The sequence below is a fragment of the Myxine glutinosa genome, chromosome 5, assembly GCF_964187855.1.
Source record: "Myxine glutinosa chromosome 5, kmMyxGlut1.1, whole genome shotgun sequence".
NCBI lineage: Eukaryota > Metazoa > Chordata > Myxini > Myxiniformes > Myxinidae > Myxine > Myxine glutinosa.
In genome coordinates, this window is record NC_136265.1 from 88083124 (window position 1) to 88098843 (window position 15720).

The following is a 15720-nucleotide window of genomic DNA, read 5'->3' on the forward strand; positions in this document are numbered from 1 at the left end:
AAAGGTGATTCATCAAAGTGTGTGTTGCTGTTATTGGAGCACCGACATCAACCAAAATCAACCAAAAGGGTGATTCATCAAAGTGTGTGTTGCTGTTATTGGAGCACCGACACAGCGGAACAGCCTCGTGCCTCGATCTCAGCAATGATACAAACCAGCAGTCACAGGCTGCACCGATGCCCCAACAACAACTAAACACAAGTCAACACTCAACAACAACCGAATGTCCACAATCTGCGGAAGGTTCTCAACCCTCAAGTGACGTTCCATCACCATTGGTGTTTAACTGAATTTCAAGATTCCGAATCAATCTTCTCACCAAGTCTTCAAGTCACCTCAAGGAAGGTGCATCGTCCAGCTTGGCATGTCAAACCTCCTTTTTTCCTCCTCGTTTTCATTCAGGATTCAATATTTTTGAGAATAAAACTTTTAAACGAGAAGTAACGAGGATAATATGCGATGGGATGAGATATCGATCGAGAGGGATTCGATAAAAGTAGAAGGAACATGGAATAGAAAAGGGAAGAAGTAAAATTCGTAAAAGGAGAGGAAGCTTAGGTGGCGCGGATCAAGCGTGGATATGGTTCACTGGACTGGACATGCGATTTGGGGTTTTAAACATCTTCGTGAGTAGAGGAAGAGTTCTGGAGATTTCGTGTTTTAAACATCTTCGTGAGTAGAGGAAGAGTTGTGGAGATTTCGGGTTTTAAACATCTTCATGAGTTGAGGAAGAGTTGTGGAGATTTCGGGTTTTAAACATCTTCGTGAGTTGAGGAAGAGTTGTGGAGATTTCGTGTTTTAAACATCTTCATGAGTTGAGGAAGAGTTGTGGAGATTTCGGGTTTGAAACATCTCCGTGAGTGGAAGAAGAGTTGTGGAGATTTCGGGTTTGAAACATCTCCGTGAGTGGAAGAAGAGTTGTGGCGATTTCGGGTTTTAAACATCTTCGTGAGTGGAGGAAGAGTTGTGGAGATTTCGGGTTTTAAACATCTTCGTGAGTCGAGGAAGAGTTGTGGAGATTTCGGGTTTTAAACATCTTCGTGAGTCGAGGAAGTGTAGAGGAAGAGTTGTGGAGATTTCGGGTTTTAAACATCTTCGTGAGTAGAGGAAGAGTTGTGGAGATTTCGGGTTTGAAACATCTTCGTGAGTGGAGGAAGAGTTGTGGAGATTTCGGGTTTTAAACATCTTCGTGAGTAGAGGAAGAGTTGTGGAGATTTCGGGTTTGAAACATCTCCGTGAGTGGAGGAAGAGTTGTGGCGATTTCGGGTTTTCAACATCTTCGTGAGTAGAGGAAGAGTTGTGGAGATTTCGGGTTTTAAACATCTTCGTGAGTAGAGGAAGAGTTGTGGAGATTTCTGGTTTTAAACATCTTTGTGAGTCGAGGAAGAGTTGTGGAGATTTCGGGTTTGAAACATCTTCGTGAGTCGAGGAGGAGTTGTGGAGATTTCGGGTTTGAAACATCTTTGTGAGTGGAGGAAGAGTTGTGGCGATTTCGGGTTTTAAACATCTTCGTGAGTAGAGGAAGAGTTGTGACGATTTCGGGTTTGAAACATCTTCGTGAGTCGAGGAAGAGTTGTGGAGATTTCGGGTTTTAAACATCTTCGTGAGTCGAGGAAGAGTTGTGGATATTTCGGGTTTTAAACATCTTCGTGAGTAGAGGAAGAGTTGTGGAGATTTAGGGTTTTAAACATATTCGTGAGTCGAGGAAGAGTTGTGGAGATTTCTGGTTTTAAACATCTTCATGAGTAGAGGAAGAGTTGTGGAGATTTGAGGTTTTAAACATCTTTGTGAGTAGAGGAAGAGTTGTGGAGATTTCGGGTTTTAAACATCTTCGTGAGTCGAGGAAGAGTTATGGAGATTTCGGGTTTTAAACATCTTCGTGAGTCGAGGAAGAGTTGTGGAGATTTCGGATTTGAAACATCTTCGTGAGTGGAGGAAGAGTTGTGGAGATTTCGGGTTTTAAACATCTTCGTGAGTGGAGGAAGAGTTGTGGAGATTTCGGGTTTGAAACATCTTCGTGAGTGGAGAAAGAGTTGTGGAGATTTCGGGTTTGAAACATCTTCGTGAGTGGAGGAAGAGTTGTGGAGATTTCGGGTTTTAAACATCTTCGTGAGTAGAGGAAGAGTTGTGGAGATTTCGGGTTTGAAACATCTCCGTGAGTGGAGGAAGAGTTGTGGCGATTTCGGGTTTTAAACGTCTTCGTGAGTAGAGGAAGATTTGTGGAGATTTCGGGTTTTAAACGTCTTCGTGAGTAGAGGAAGATTTGTGGAGATTTCGGGTTTTAAACATCTTCATGAGTAGAGGAAGATTTGTGGAGATTTCGGGTTTTAAACATCTTCATGAGTAGAGGAAGAGTTGTGGAGATTTCGGGTTTCAAACATCTTCATGAGTCGAGGAAGAGTTGTGGAGATTTCGGATTTTAAACATTTTAAAGCATCATTGGCAATGGCAGTCTGGCACCTCAGTGGTTCTGCTCAACTGATAGGTCTACTGAATGGTTTTGGATACAGTGTGTCACATAGTTATGTGTTAGAACACGACACTGCATTAGCCCAGCAGGAAATTCTTCGCGGCTCAAATACTGAACCATCTTGTCTCCAGAAAGGCGTCTATACATCTCTAGTATGGGACATAACGACTTCGGAGAAGAGACGTTATCAGGGAAAGGGTCAACGCACAACACCAACTGCAGGGGAAGGGGATACACCATCAACACCCTCTACTGCCAAGACAAAGCATGGTATACTTCCAGCGCCAGAAAAGGATATTGTGGGGATGGGGGCTGCATAAGTTCTAACCACTAATAAAGTTGAGCAGTCAGCTACCATGTATTAAATTAGCCATGTTTTTATTCCATTCGCGATATATATGTGAAGCAAAAAAAACAAAAAAACAACCTTTAGAGGCCATTTTTCCCCGCAAGCAGGGGTTGGCCTTTTTCGGGCACCGTGGTTGTTGTTGTTTTTTGGCCCCCTTTTTGAAGCAATGTTTTATGCCCGGATGCCCTTCCTGCCGCCAACCCTGTTTGTCGCCTTTTACGACAAACAGGGAATTACCAGTGACCTGGTACTCAATTAGCCGACCTCGGAAGGATGACAGGCTGAGTCAACCCCCCTGGCGTTAATTCAGTGATTGACCGGGATTCAAACCCAGGATCCTAGGATCCCAAGCCGGCACCCTAACCGCTAAGCCAGAAGCAAAACAATATTTAAATTGTAAAAGTATTTAAAATATAACATTTGATGCAATATATATGTGTATTGTAAACCAGACCTTATTGGGCATTAGCTTTAAGAAATAATCATAATTCATTCGCAAAACAGGCTACTGTACATAAAATGTTCCCTGTGTCATCAAACTTTCAAATACAAAGTTTCTCCACATGTTTCCAAACTATGTACGAGTCACAAGCAGAGTAACTCCTGAATAAAACACAAATACCATGCAGATAACTGTCAACCGACTATCTGTTGAGTCAACCGTCATATTTACATCACGCAACATTACACCCCACATCAAAATAGTCCAGAACACATTTTTTATCAAATTATACCAACTTTCACATTTCCTTTCTGATCAGGTCATTATTTTTTGTGCACATTACGTTTTTCTATTACCCAGATGTGTATATTTATAATAACAAGTGCAAAAAGTTTTAATTAAAACAAAAGCCGCGTCGATGTTACACAATGCCTAGATGCAGCTGTGCCTATAACGTCGATGTTATAGGCACAGGACATTCCTATTGATTCGATTACTTGATGTTATTTTTGTGCAAAATTAAAATATATCTCGGCAATTTCCCGTGTGTGGCGACGAATTTTTAATATATCTCGGCATTTTCCCGTCTGTTATTTCAGGCGGTGTATGACTGACCATGCCGCGATTTAAAAAAAAAAAAATCTCGGCAATTTCCCATGTGTGGCGACACGTGAAAGAAGCTATGCTCCTCTCCACATTATTGTGACGACGTATAAATTAAATATTTCATCGTGACCATTGTCATCAAATGGACGAATTTTTAATATATCTCGGCATTTTCCCGTCTGTTATTTCAGGCGGTGTATGACTGACCATGCCGCGATTTAAAAAAAAAAAATCTCGGCAATTTCCCGTATGTGGCGACACGTGAACGAAGCTATGCTCCTCTCTCCACATTATTGTGACGACGTATAAATTAAATATTTCATCGTGATGATTGTCATCAAATGGACGAATTTTTAATATATCTCGGCATTTTCCCGTCTGTTATTTCGGGCGGTGTATGACTGACCATGCCGCGATTTTAAAAAAATATATCTCAATGGACTTGAAGTTACAGGCCTTTGAGAATTCATTTCGTTCTATAAAGGGCAACTTTCATCGGATTTTCTTCCCGTTTTTTTTCAACCGAGTCTAAAACGATGTTAGCGACTGTGAAAAATGAAATGATATATCGAATTTGATTTGAAATAAAACTGTGTGAGAGAGGGAGACACCACGGGCCTACAAAACAGGCCTCAAAGCTATGCGAGTTAATAAAATGGTGGATATTTGTTTATATGAAGCCTCTCCCAAAATGGGTGGAGCTATGGGTCCCAGAATGGGTGGAGCTTTTAGGTTTTGTCTTCTCTGCAAGAACAAGAAGAAGAAGAACAAGAACAAGAAGAACAACAACATCAGCAGAGGGCACTCTATTAGCAGCGTCTGCGACGCGGCTAAAAATACACCAGTTGCATATTTAATATTCTTAAAATGTTTAAATACACACAGAACACACAAGTAGAAAAACAGCATTTAGGTCTGAAGTGACTGCATGCCCTTAATTCCTTGTTTACCCCCAAAACTTTGAGCCCGCACCCTTCGCGAATGTGCAACTTCTGGATGTGGGATGAGGTAAAATAGTGATGACACATATATTAGCTTCACTTTAAACCAAATTTCATCTCCCATCCTCCCCCCCCCCCCCCCACCCCCATTAGTCAGGTTCACTTTGTTTTTTCGTTCAAAATTTTGGTAGATTAGCAAAACTATACCTTTTTGGAATATTCAGATCATGAGGAATCCAAAAATTAATGTTTACATTTGCGTAGACACCTTTGCGAAAATGACACTCAGGACAGTGATGAAGATCTGTAAAAGCATATTCCTGAACGGTATAGACCTCGTAGATCCTGTGTATAGGACTTATAGTTCAATCTGATACTACCTATAACTTCATATAACTACCTTTAACTTCAAAGGACTTGCAATATCATGTATTATGTAACACAGTTATATCACAGATATAAAGACAATGGTTTTCAATTACCTTTGTTTGCTCCTTTTCTATAATCCTGAGCACTATTTTGAGGCCTTTATTGGATTCCTTGGCCCAGAAAACATAGGATTAGCATATTTAATTAAGTCTCTAGGTTGACTTGAAGCCGAGATCGCGCAAAATATGTATTTTATGGCGGCCATTTTCAAAATCCAAAATGGCGGCCATGCAGGTGTCTCTGCAAATGCCAACATTGATTTTCAGATTCTCCATGCTCTGAAGATTCCAAAAATGTACAGGTTTGCTAATCCCAAAATTTTGAAAGAAATTATATTTGTTAACATAGTGAACCTGACCATCTTCATCACTGTCCTGAGTGTCATTTTCGCAAAGGTGTCTACGCAAATGTAAACATTAATTTTTGGATTCCTCATGCTCTGAATATTCCAAAAATGTATAGTTTTGCTAATCTACCAAAATTTTGAACGAAATTATATTTGTTAACATTGTGAACCTGACATGAGTGGACCACAAGAATCATTTTCTAGAGGAATAAGGAAGGCCACAGCCCAGAGCCTAATACAGACTTGGCATTTAATATGGAATATTTTTTTTGTGGGGGTGAACTTACTTTTCAAGTTGACTTAGAACCAAAAGTTCATTGGAATTATGTTGAAATTATTCTGGATTTTGTTAATGTGACCTTTAAAAGAAACAAAAACCACATTTGACATTTCGAAGCAAATAAATTGATCCTTGAAAGTGATGTAAACTGATATCGAACTCAATTCACGGACAGTACTGTGTTAAACTTCTGTACGTTTTCCAGAAGTATCTCTTTATTTTGCACATTAGCCAAATTCTTTTTTAGCAAAAACAAAAGTTAAATTACGACTGGGATTACGGACAGTAAAATTACAGTTCAGTACTTCGTGTAACCCCCACGGACATTCAGGAGAGTACGTACACGTTGAGGCATGCTGTTCACGAGATTTGCCAAGGTTTGGACAGGAATCGCTTGCCATGCAGTGACAATAGCCTGCTGCAATTCACGTACAGAGGCAGGCTGCTGGTCCTGTTGTCGATTTGACGCGTTAATTCTGCCCACAAGTTCTCTATCGGATTCATATCCGGGGACATGGCAGGCCACTCCATATGCTCTACACCATGGTCACCAAGAAAGTGTTGGATCATGCGAGCACGATGAGGCCGTGCATTGTCATCTTGGAAGACAATGTTTCCTCGAAAGGCGGCACGAGCAAATGGAAGCAATGTTTCTTCCAGAATGGCCCTGTACTTGAACTGGTTCAGGTTTCCATTCAGAACAACCAGGTCAGTTTTGCCCCCTGCATGAAAAGCAGCCCAAACGGTCACCCCACCACCTTCTGCTTGGACTCTGGGCACTATACAATCTTGGTTGTAGGCTTCATGCACTTGTCTGCGCACTCGGACATGGCCATCTTGACGATAGACCAGAAATCAAGACTCGTCACTGAAGATCACGTGATTCCAGTGTCCTGGCTGCCATTGACGGTGCTCTCTGGCCCACTGCAATCGGCGCTGGCTGTGTTGTCTGGTCAGGCGTGGCTTTCTCAGGGGACACCTGGCACAATAGCCTGCTTGAACTAGTCGTTGGTTGACTAGCCTTCTGGATACAGACACATTTGTCAGTTCCTGCCACTCAGCCCTAAGCCGATTAGCTGACTTGGTACGGCCATTGTATCTTCATCTTCATCACTGTGCAGCTCACCGGTGCAGCTGGCGATCATCCCTCATTGTGGTTCTGCGGGGACGTCCTGGCCTCGGTATTGGAGTAAGGACACCCCTCTGAGCATTTCATTTCAGGATCTTTGACACCTGACCTTGAGTGATGCCATACTACCGAGCAATAGCACGCTGTTTCATGCCGTAATTTCGTAAAGCCACCACTCCATGACAAACAGCATTGTCGAGTTGACGGACCATCTCCAGAGGAAGCGGCAATAACTTTTGCAGACGTGCAGCAGTTGTTTTCCACCAATACAGAACGCAACAACCCTTGTATACCCGACTGCGAAGCCAATCATCAAATGCACCTGTCCGTACATTTTGCCACGCCACCTGTGATATAATCCTATTCTTGACTTCTTGCTGCGACAGACAATCAATGACATGGTTCTTTTTACAAATAAATCACCAAAGTGTAAAAGAAACTCACCAGATTGATATACTGAGTTAAGAAAGTAAACCCAAGTCAAGAAAAAAAAAAATTCCATATTAAATGCCAAGTCTGTATATTGTAACGAATGTGGAAACGTTACAATGTGAACGTTACAAAAGTACGGTAACACCCTGTTAATGTAAATAATGGTCGCAGTCGGCGTCCTAGTTAATTGCATGAAACTTACACGCAGGTCACGATATATCTTTTAAATAGTGTATTTCCTTATTCCATGTAGGCTAAATATGTGTTTTCCCACTAGATTGACTTTGCATTGTATCAAACAAAATAAGCGTAGGCCCTTCCAATTTCCCCAAAACCTCCCTTCCAATTGCCTTCCGCATTTTAGGCGGTTTTCTTCAAACCACCATTGGCCACGAGGTAGGTTTGGGGAAGAAAGGCGTGTCTCCACCTCGTCATAAGAGGGAAGGAGTGAACCAGCCCTAACAGCCAATCAACACCGCGGTGAGCGACCCGGTAGGCGTGCCCTCGGAGCCGGCGGCTTGATTTCGCCCGAGGTGATAAAAGCGACTGTAAGGGACTGCTTTGGGAGATGACTTGGAGATGACCCTGGGAGATGAGCAAAGAGGCTGCACCAAGAGAAGCGGTGAGATGCGAAACGCTCCAAGCCAAAGAGGAGAGGTACTCGGCAAGGAAACCAGCTTTGGAGAGACGCGCTGAAAGGAGGGAGATGGCCCCACCCCAAGAAGAGGAGCAGGTGTGCCGAACCAGCGCGTGATGTCTACCGCAGTGGATACACGACGGAGGGTTTCCCGCCAAAACCACGAGGAATTGCGAACTGCGGCCTCCCGACTTTGCCTCCCTCTCAAGCAATCCACCTCAAGCCTTACCTGCCTGCATTATCCCCTGTGTAAGTGTGAACGTCCTGTTCTACTCGTTGTCTTGGGGCTAAGTAAAAATGAATAGTGTAAGTTAATGATTCGCTGTGTTACTGCTTCTTCCATCCATTGCTTGTGTGTGTATAATAAAATCTGTTCTTCCTCCGTATTCTTCTTCTTCTTCTTTTTCATTCTCTTTCGGTCGCTTTAGAGATTTCCCGATTGAATATCTGTGGGGCGATCTGGTCAACGTCGGGTGGAATCGGGTTTTAATCGGGGAGTAACTGTTCAGACGCGGTTAAATACACCACCGCTCGGTCAATATAACATCTAAAAGCCGCGTCTGTAACATTTGGTAGTCAGGAGTGGGGATTTGGAACCCTGGACCAAATTTTGGAACACCAATTGTACCATTAGGGTAACAATTAGTGTTGGGAAGTAGAATTCGATCCGGAGTGCGTTTCACGCGCTCGAAATTATAACGGCGAAATTTGATTTTGTTTTACGAAAATATAAAACCCGAATTTTGAGATCGCGCCATGGACAATCAAGGCGATCGGATGTTGGTGGGGGAAATTGACGGGTTAGGGGTAACCCAGGACTTAGGGAAAGAAAGGGAGGAGGAGAGCAATGAGGAGGCGGTTGAGGGGGTATCAGACGCACAAAATGGCGCCTCGCACATGGCCACGGCGTCCACGCCCGCGACCGTAGTAGCGCCGCTGGTAGATTTGGACCTTTTTTTCATACAAATGAAGGCCCTTATGGCCCAGAATAGCGAGAAAATGAGGGAGGAAATGAGGGCTCAGAGTGAGCAAATGAGGGCTGATAGTGAGCGAATGGGAAACCAAATGGGGTTAATGGGGAACCGGATGGATGCTCAGGGTGAGCGATTGGAGGGCCAAATGGGGATAATGGGAAACCAAATGGGGGTAATGAGGGACGAAGCGAGGGGTACCGGTGAGGAGTTAGACAAGAAACTTGGGAAGTTCGACAATAATTTTGAGGAGTTAGACAAGAAATTTGGGAAGTTAGACAATAATTTTGAGGGGTTAGACAACGGGATAAAAGAGGTAAAGAATGGGTTAACGGGGGTGGAAAACAGAATGGCTGCCCAGGAGAATCAGTTAGAGGGGGTGAAAAATGGGTTAATGGGGTTAGAAAATAGGATGGAGGACAAATTGCGGGAAATAGGGGAACAATCTGCCAGGGAAATCAAACAAATGGGAGAGCAGATAGAGGAGGTGAAAATCGGGGTAGAAACCAAACTGGATGCTCAGAGGGATGAATTGGGACAGATGAGGGTGGCATCTACAAAAGAGATGGAGGAAATACGACGAGGGGTAAGTGAGGAGGTTTCGGGGCTGCGCGAGGAGGTAAAGCGAGGTGAGAAGCGTATGGAGAAAGAGGTGAGAAATAATACGGCTAAGTTACAAGGGGGAATAGAAGATCTGACGGAGGAGGTGGAACAGCTGACAGAGGGACAAACGAAGTTAGTGGAGCAGGTTCAAAAGAACACTGCAATCATCGGGGGTTTGAAAGCGACACAAAAGGACATTAAAAACGAATTAATAGCAACACAAAAGGAATGTCAGATGGTACATGAGGGGTTGACGAAGAAGTTGGAGGAGGTGACAGAAGTGATGGAGACGAAGGACCGAGAGGTGAGGACGCACATCGAAACGGTTAAGGTGGCGTTAGAGGAAGAGATAGAGGGGGCGCACCGGGAGATGAAGGAGGTAAAGGAAAAATTAGAAGAGGTGGAAGAGGGGGTGAGTGAAATTAAGAAGAGACGGAGGGAAACTAAAAGGGAGATAAAGGAGGAAGTCATGGAATATGTACAAGGTCTGTGTTCAAATCATGATGAGGTGCTCACTAACCAAATAAAAAGTTTGCAGGTGGCAAAGGAGGTGCGGAGACGAAGTACGGAGGTGAGTGGCAATGTATATGATGTGAGGAAAGCTTCAGTCGGCTTGGGGATTGGTTTGGATCCGGGTGTTCGTGAAAGGCCGTTGGTGAAGTGTGTGACAGGTCAGGTGTGCGAAAAAAGAGGTGTGCGAGAATGTCCAACCAGGGGGTGTGTGAGGAAAAAGTGCACGCCAAGGAGTGAGTGTGCTGTCAAGAGTGAGTTGGTCGAAGCGCGTGTGCGAGGGGGTACATGGAAGCGCGGTGTGGTGAGTGTTACGGAGGAAGTAACGAGAGAGTGTACACCTGTGGTGAGTGTTACAGAGGATGTAACGAGGAAGTGTACGCCTGTGGTGAGTGTTACAGAGGATGTGACGGGAGGGTGTGCGCGAGAAAGGTGTGTAACGGACGGGTGCATGAGGAAAGAGTGTGCCGTCAAGAGTAAGGGAGAGTGCGCTGTCAAGAGTGGAGGTGAGAGTAGTGAGAGTGAAACGGAGCGTGAGTTGGTTATGACAGGTGAGCGAGGATGTACACCTGGAATGGAAGGATGCACACACACCTGGAATGGTAGAGCGTGTGTGGGAAGGCACATTTGAGTTGGTGGTGAGGCACGTGGTTGGGTGTGCGAATGAGAGCACACCTGTGATTGTCACAGAGGAAGTGACCGAGGAGGGGGCGCGAAGAGGTGTGTTGGTGAGGTGTGCGACCAACGAATGTGTGCCAAAGTGTTCGGTGGTCGGGTGTGTGACCAAGTCGGCGAGCGGAATGAGTGTACCGAAGTGTGTAAGGAAAGGTACGAGGAGAATGGGAACAGCTGCATGTATGAGCAAGAAAGGGGTAGCGTATGCATGTAAGCGTCCAGGTGAAGCGTCGACGGTAACCGGTTTAGCGGTTAGGGCGACTTATAGCCGAATCGGGCCCTCGGTGCGCGTCGGGCAGCTTCGCGTGCCGCGAGGACCAGCGGGGATCCGAACCACGGCGGTTTCGAAAGAACCGCCGTACGCGATCCGCGCTGTGCCTCGCTTGGAACGGCCACGTCCGGGCTCCACTAGGCGGAGCGGGCAGCTGGATAGGAAGGGTCGTTATGGCGACCACGTTTTGTTGAGACGTGCCGGCAGGTCGAGATCGGGACATTGGATGGCTCCACGCCGAGGTGGTGCGTGGGATCTCGGCCCGGGTAAGCCCCCGCCCCTGCCCCGAATGCGGGACGCATCCAGCCGCCGGCATAAAAGAATCCGCGTTCATTGCTCGGCTGTACGAAGCCGGGCTGTAGACGTGAATTGGCGCACCGAGAGGATGTAATAAGTAGACGGGTGATGGTGATGGTGATAGTGAATTGATACGAAATTTCGAAAGGTGGGTAGAATTTGCAGTAAATGGAAAATTTTTGAATTGGTTGGAATCTGGACGAACAAAATTGAGAGTGAGAGACCCCCGATGTGGTGGGATGGCAAATCCACCATCCCTCACAGGTGGGGCAAATGCGCAATAGTTTATGGGGTGGCTATGACAACCGAGCCAGGGAGGGCTTGGATAATTGTAGGGATCTAGCGAAGATGACATTAGGTAACGTTAAGTTTAGTTAGTGACTGATACCTGTAGTGGGGACGCAGGTAGATTAGTGTGGATTATAATGACGTGGGAGCGCAATAGTTTAAAGGGACGACTGGGAAGCGCAAGTTTCAGAGGGGAGTAGTTAGCTGAGATGATGCCGTGTGTGTGAGGATTGAACAGGTGAGAATGGAACAGGTGTGATTGCACAGGTGTGCAACTGAACAGGTGTGTGGAGCAGTGTATGAGGGAGTAGTGGTGATTGCGTGTTGTGTTGACCAAATGGTCCAGGAAGAAAGGAGGGTGCAGGTGGCACCAGGTGTGAGGGCACAGGTGTGCAACAACAGGTGTATGTGGCTGTGTGGAATAAATGGTAGTGTGGAATATCTGGAGTATTGGAATGGATGGTCGTGGAGTGAGAATGGTGGAAATTGTGGAGTGGAGTGGATGGTGCGAAGGTGTGAATGGGGGAAGAGTGGACCCCCATCACGGATACCCGGGGCGGGTAGTGTAAGTGTTAGGTAGAGGGTACAGGTAAATTGTGGTTGGATATTGGCATCTGTGGTGCGAGGTGAAAGAATGGTATTTGGATGGGTGCATTAGTGTTGTGGAAATGGCTGGGCGTGTAGCCTGTTAGTGTGTGTAGTTGGTTTGGGCACTCCACCACTGTGAGGATGTCGGCCAGGTGAGGCCGCAGGTGGGCTCTGGGAGCCGGTAGTAGTTGTTGTGGATGGGGCCCGAGGATCCGGAGGACGGACCCGGGTAGCCCAGTGCCAGAGGGCACCATGGGGTGACAGAGCCAGGAGAGGGGCTGTCCCCAGTTAGTTAGGTTAGGGTGAGGAGCTAGGTAAGCTCGGGTGGCAACTACAGTGGTGGAGGTGTGCAGGTGGGTAGACCTGTTGGGAGAGCTAGACGTCGCAGCCCAGAAATTGTGCGAGAGCACCGGGAGATGAATCGGGGGAGTGAGACCCCAAATTGAGAAGCACCACAGTTTGGCCAATGGGGATTGGTTATTAGTACCCATAGTGTAAGTTGGCCAATGGATTGGCAGGGAAAGACCCCGGGTAGTGTAAAGTGTGTTAAAGTCATTTAGAAAATAGTAGGATGAAGGATCTCCTCGCACCATCTGCATCCACTCACCTGAGGTGACAGGTACTCCACACCATGCCATGTTTTGATTATTTTTTATGATGCAAATGTTTGGATTGTGAGACGCATCATGACGTGGGTGTGACATTGTGCGTAATTCCATCTCTCCCTCCTTATGAGGATTGATGATGAATTGGTGATGGCAAATTTTGAAGTAGAGGGATTGTGGAGACGAATTTGGTATAGGGGAAATATGGGGAAGACGTGACAGTAGTGACGAATTTGTAAATGTGTAGATTTTTGTACATATGGGGTAAGAGCAAGAGCAAGGGTAGGGTAGGTGACAGGGGGGTGACGTACGGTAGGGACGAGCTTTCTCACTTCGCCCTCCGTACGCATTTCACCTTGCATTGCCTTATTGACGTGTACCCTTGTGACCTTACCCCTCGCTCAATTGTCTTTCTTTTGTCTCCCACATGACCTGTGCACCATTGGGTGCCGATGGGAGTGTGCGTGAGGTGGCCATTGTGCGCCCGAGATTCCCAGAACCAGCATGCATTGCGTTGATGTACCACTGTATGGACCGCTGTTCTGCGGCCAAGTACCACTTGATGGACCCCAGGTTCTGGGGCAGGGCACCTCTGTTGGAGACCGGCCATAGTGGCCAGGGAATCTTGCTTGCGGACTTCGGTAAGGTGGCACCTATGCCAAACAGGTGGACCACCCTTAGTTGGCCCCTGAGGCCCTAAATAAAAATGGACACAAGTTGTGCTTTTTATTATTTCCAACTAGGCCGCATGAAGCCAGAAGACGTCGGGAAGAACATCGGCCCAGCAGAGAAAGAGAAGACCACCACCAGTTGTTTTGTTGTGTTTATTATGAACCATGGTGACTGCGCACCGGATGGTGCTTTTGGGTGCTTTTGGGTGCTTTGTGGTGCTTTGTGGTGTTTGGTGCTTTTGGGTGCTTTGGTGGTATTGGTACTGGTGCATCGATGCAATGCGTGCTGTCTCCTCCCTCCCAACAGGAATTTATTTCTCTTGTTCCCTAAAAAGAAAAAAAAAAAGAAAAAAAAACACATGTCCTGGGTTGCGTTGTAAATAAGAAATCACGTCATTGTAAATAATGCTCCCCACCGTAAATGTATAGTTTGAGAATAATTCCGTAATTCGGTTAGCTGTGGGCTTGAGTCTGTTAGACAGGATGCAATGCAATAGGGGGACATACTTATTTGTGTTTTAAGATTGTCACACTCAGGGTCAGGTTAATTGTAGAGGGAATTACACCTACGTGTCACACTAAGTTAAAGTTTAATAGGCCCGAGAACGGGCCTGAAGAAAGGAGGGTGCCGTGTAACGAATGTGGAAACGTTACAATGTGAACGTTACAAAAGTACGGTAACACCCTGTTAATGTAAATAATGGTCGCAGTCGGCGTCCTAGTTAATTGCATGAAACTTACACGCAGGTCACGATATATCTTTTAAATAGTGTATTTCCTTATTCCATGTAGGCTAAATATGTGTTTTCCCACTAGATTGACTTTGCATTGTATCAAACAAAATAAGCGTAGGCCCTTCCAATTTCCCCAAAACCTCCCTTCCAATTGCCTTCCGCATTTTAGGCGGTTTTCTTCAAACCACCATTGGCCACGAGGTAGGTTTGGGGAAGAAAGGCGTGTCTCCACCTCGTCATAAGAGGGAAGGAGTGAACCAGCCCTAACAGCCAATCAACACCGCGGTGAGCGACCCGGTAGGCGTGCCCTTGGAGCCGGCGGCTTGATTTCGCCCGAGGTGATAAAAGCGACTGTAAGGGACTGCTTTGGGAGATGACTTGGAGATGACCCTGGGAGATGAGCAAAGAGGCTGCACCAAGAGAAGCGGTGAGATGCGAAACGCTCCAAGCCAAAGAGGAGAGGTACTCGGCAAGGAAACCAGCTTTGGAGAGACGCGCTGAAAGGAGGGAGACGGCCCCACCCCAAGAAGAGGAGCAGGTGTGCCGAACCAGCGCGTGACGTCTACCGCAGTGGATACACGACGGAGGGTTTCCCGCCAAAACCGCGAGGAATTGCGAACTGCGTCCTCCCGACTTTGCCTCCCTCTCAAGCAATCCACCTCAAGCCTTACCTGCCTGCATTATCCCCTGTGTAAGTGTGAACGTCCTGTCCTACTCGTTGTCTTGGCGCTAAGTAAAAATGAATAGTGTAAGTTAACGATTCGCTGTGTTACTGCTTCTTCCATCCATTGCTTGTGTGTGTATAATAAAATCTGTTCTTCCTCCGTATTCTTCTTCTTCTTCTTTTTCATTCTCTTTCGGTCGCTTTAGAGATTTCCCGATTGAATATCTGTGGGGCGATCTGGTCAACGTCGGGTGGAATCGGGTTTTAATCGGGGAGTAACTGTTCGGACGCGGTTAAATACACCACCGCTCGGTCAATATAACATCTAAAAGCTGCGTCTGTAACAATATCATACGAAAATAGGCAATTTAGTGTATCTGTCTATTTGTCTGTCTGACGATTTTTGACCTTGATACATTCGGTTGTTCCTCATCCAATCTCAACCAAAATGTCACATGATGGAGTTTGCAGCGACTTAATTTGACCCCCTCCGCCCCCTCCCCCCAAGGGGTTTTTCTCTGCCAATTGGATTGGGTGTTGAGGTCCATATCGTGTTGGGATAGATTTATTGTGGTGTTTTTTCCAGGTCTAAACAAATCACAAACTGGTCAAACACTTGAAATATTTCCTTCAATCCTGACAAATCTTTCTCTCTCTCTGTGTGAAAGTACCGTCTGGCAACCTCTTCCTCACATTTTGAATTTTGGGATTTTCCGATTCTTCTTCCTCTTTCCTGTGTAAATACGCTCATTTAATTTCCAAAGTAACTTCACTTTCCTCGT

The 15720-nt window shown here is 45.8% G+C and overlaps 1 protein-coding gene across 1 annotated transcript in view; it reads right to left on the reverse strand.

The window, feature by feature from the left end:
- LOC137428086 (uncharacterized) overlaps positions 1 to 15720 on the reverse strand; it is a 951578-nt gene that overhangs the window by 334838 nt on the left and 601020 nt on the right. The window lies entirely within an intron of this gene.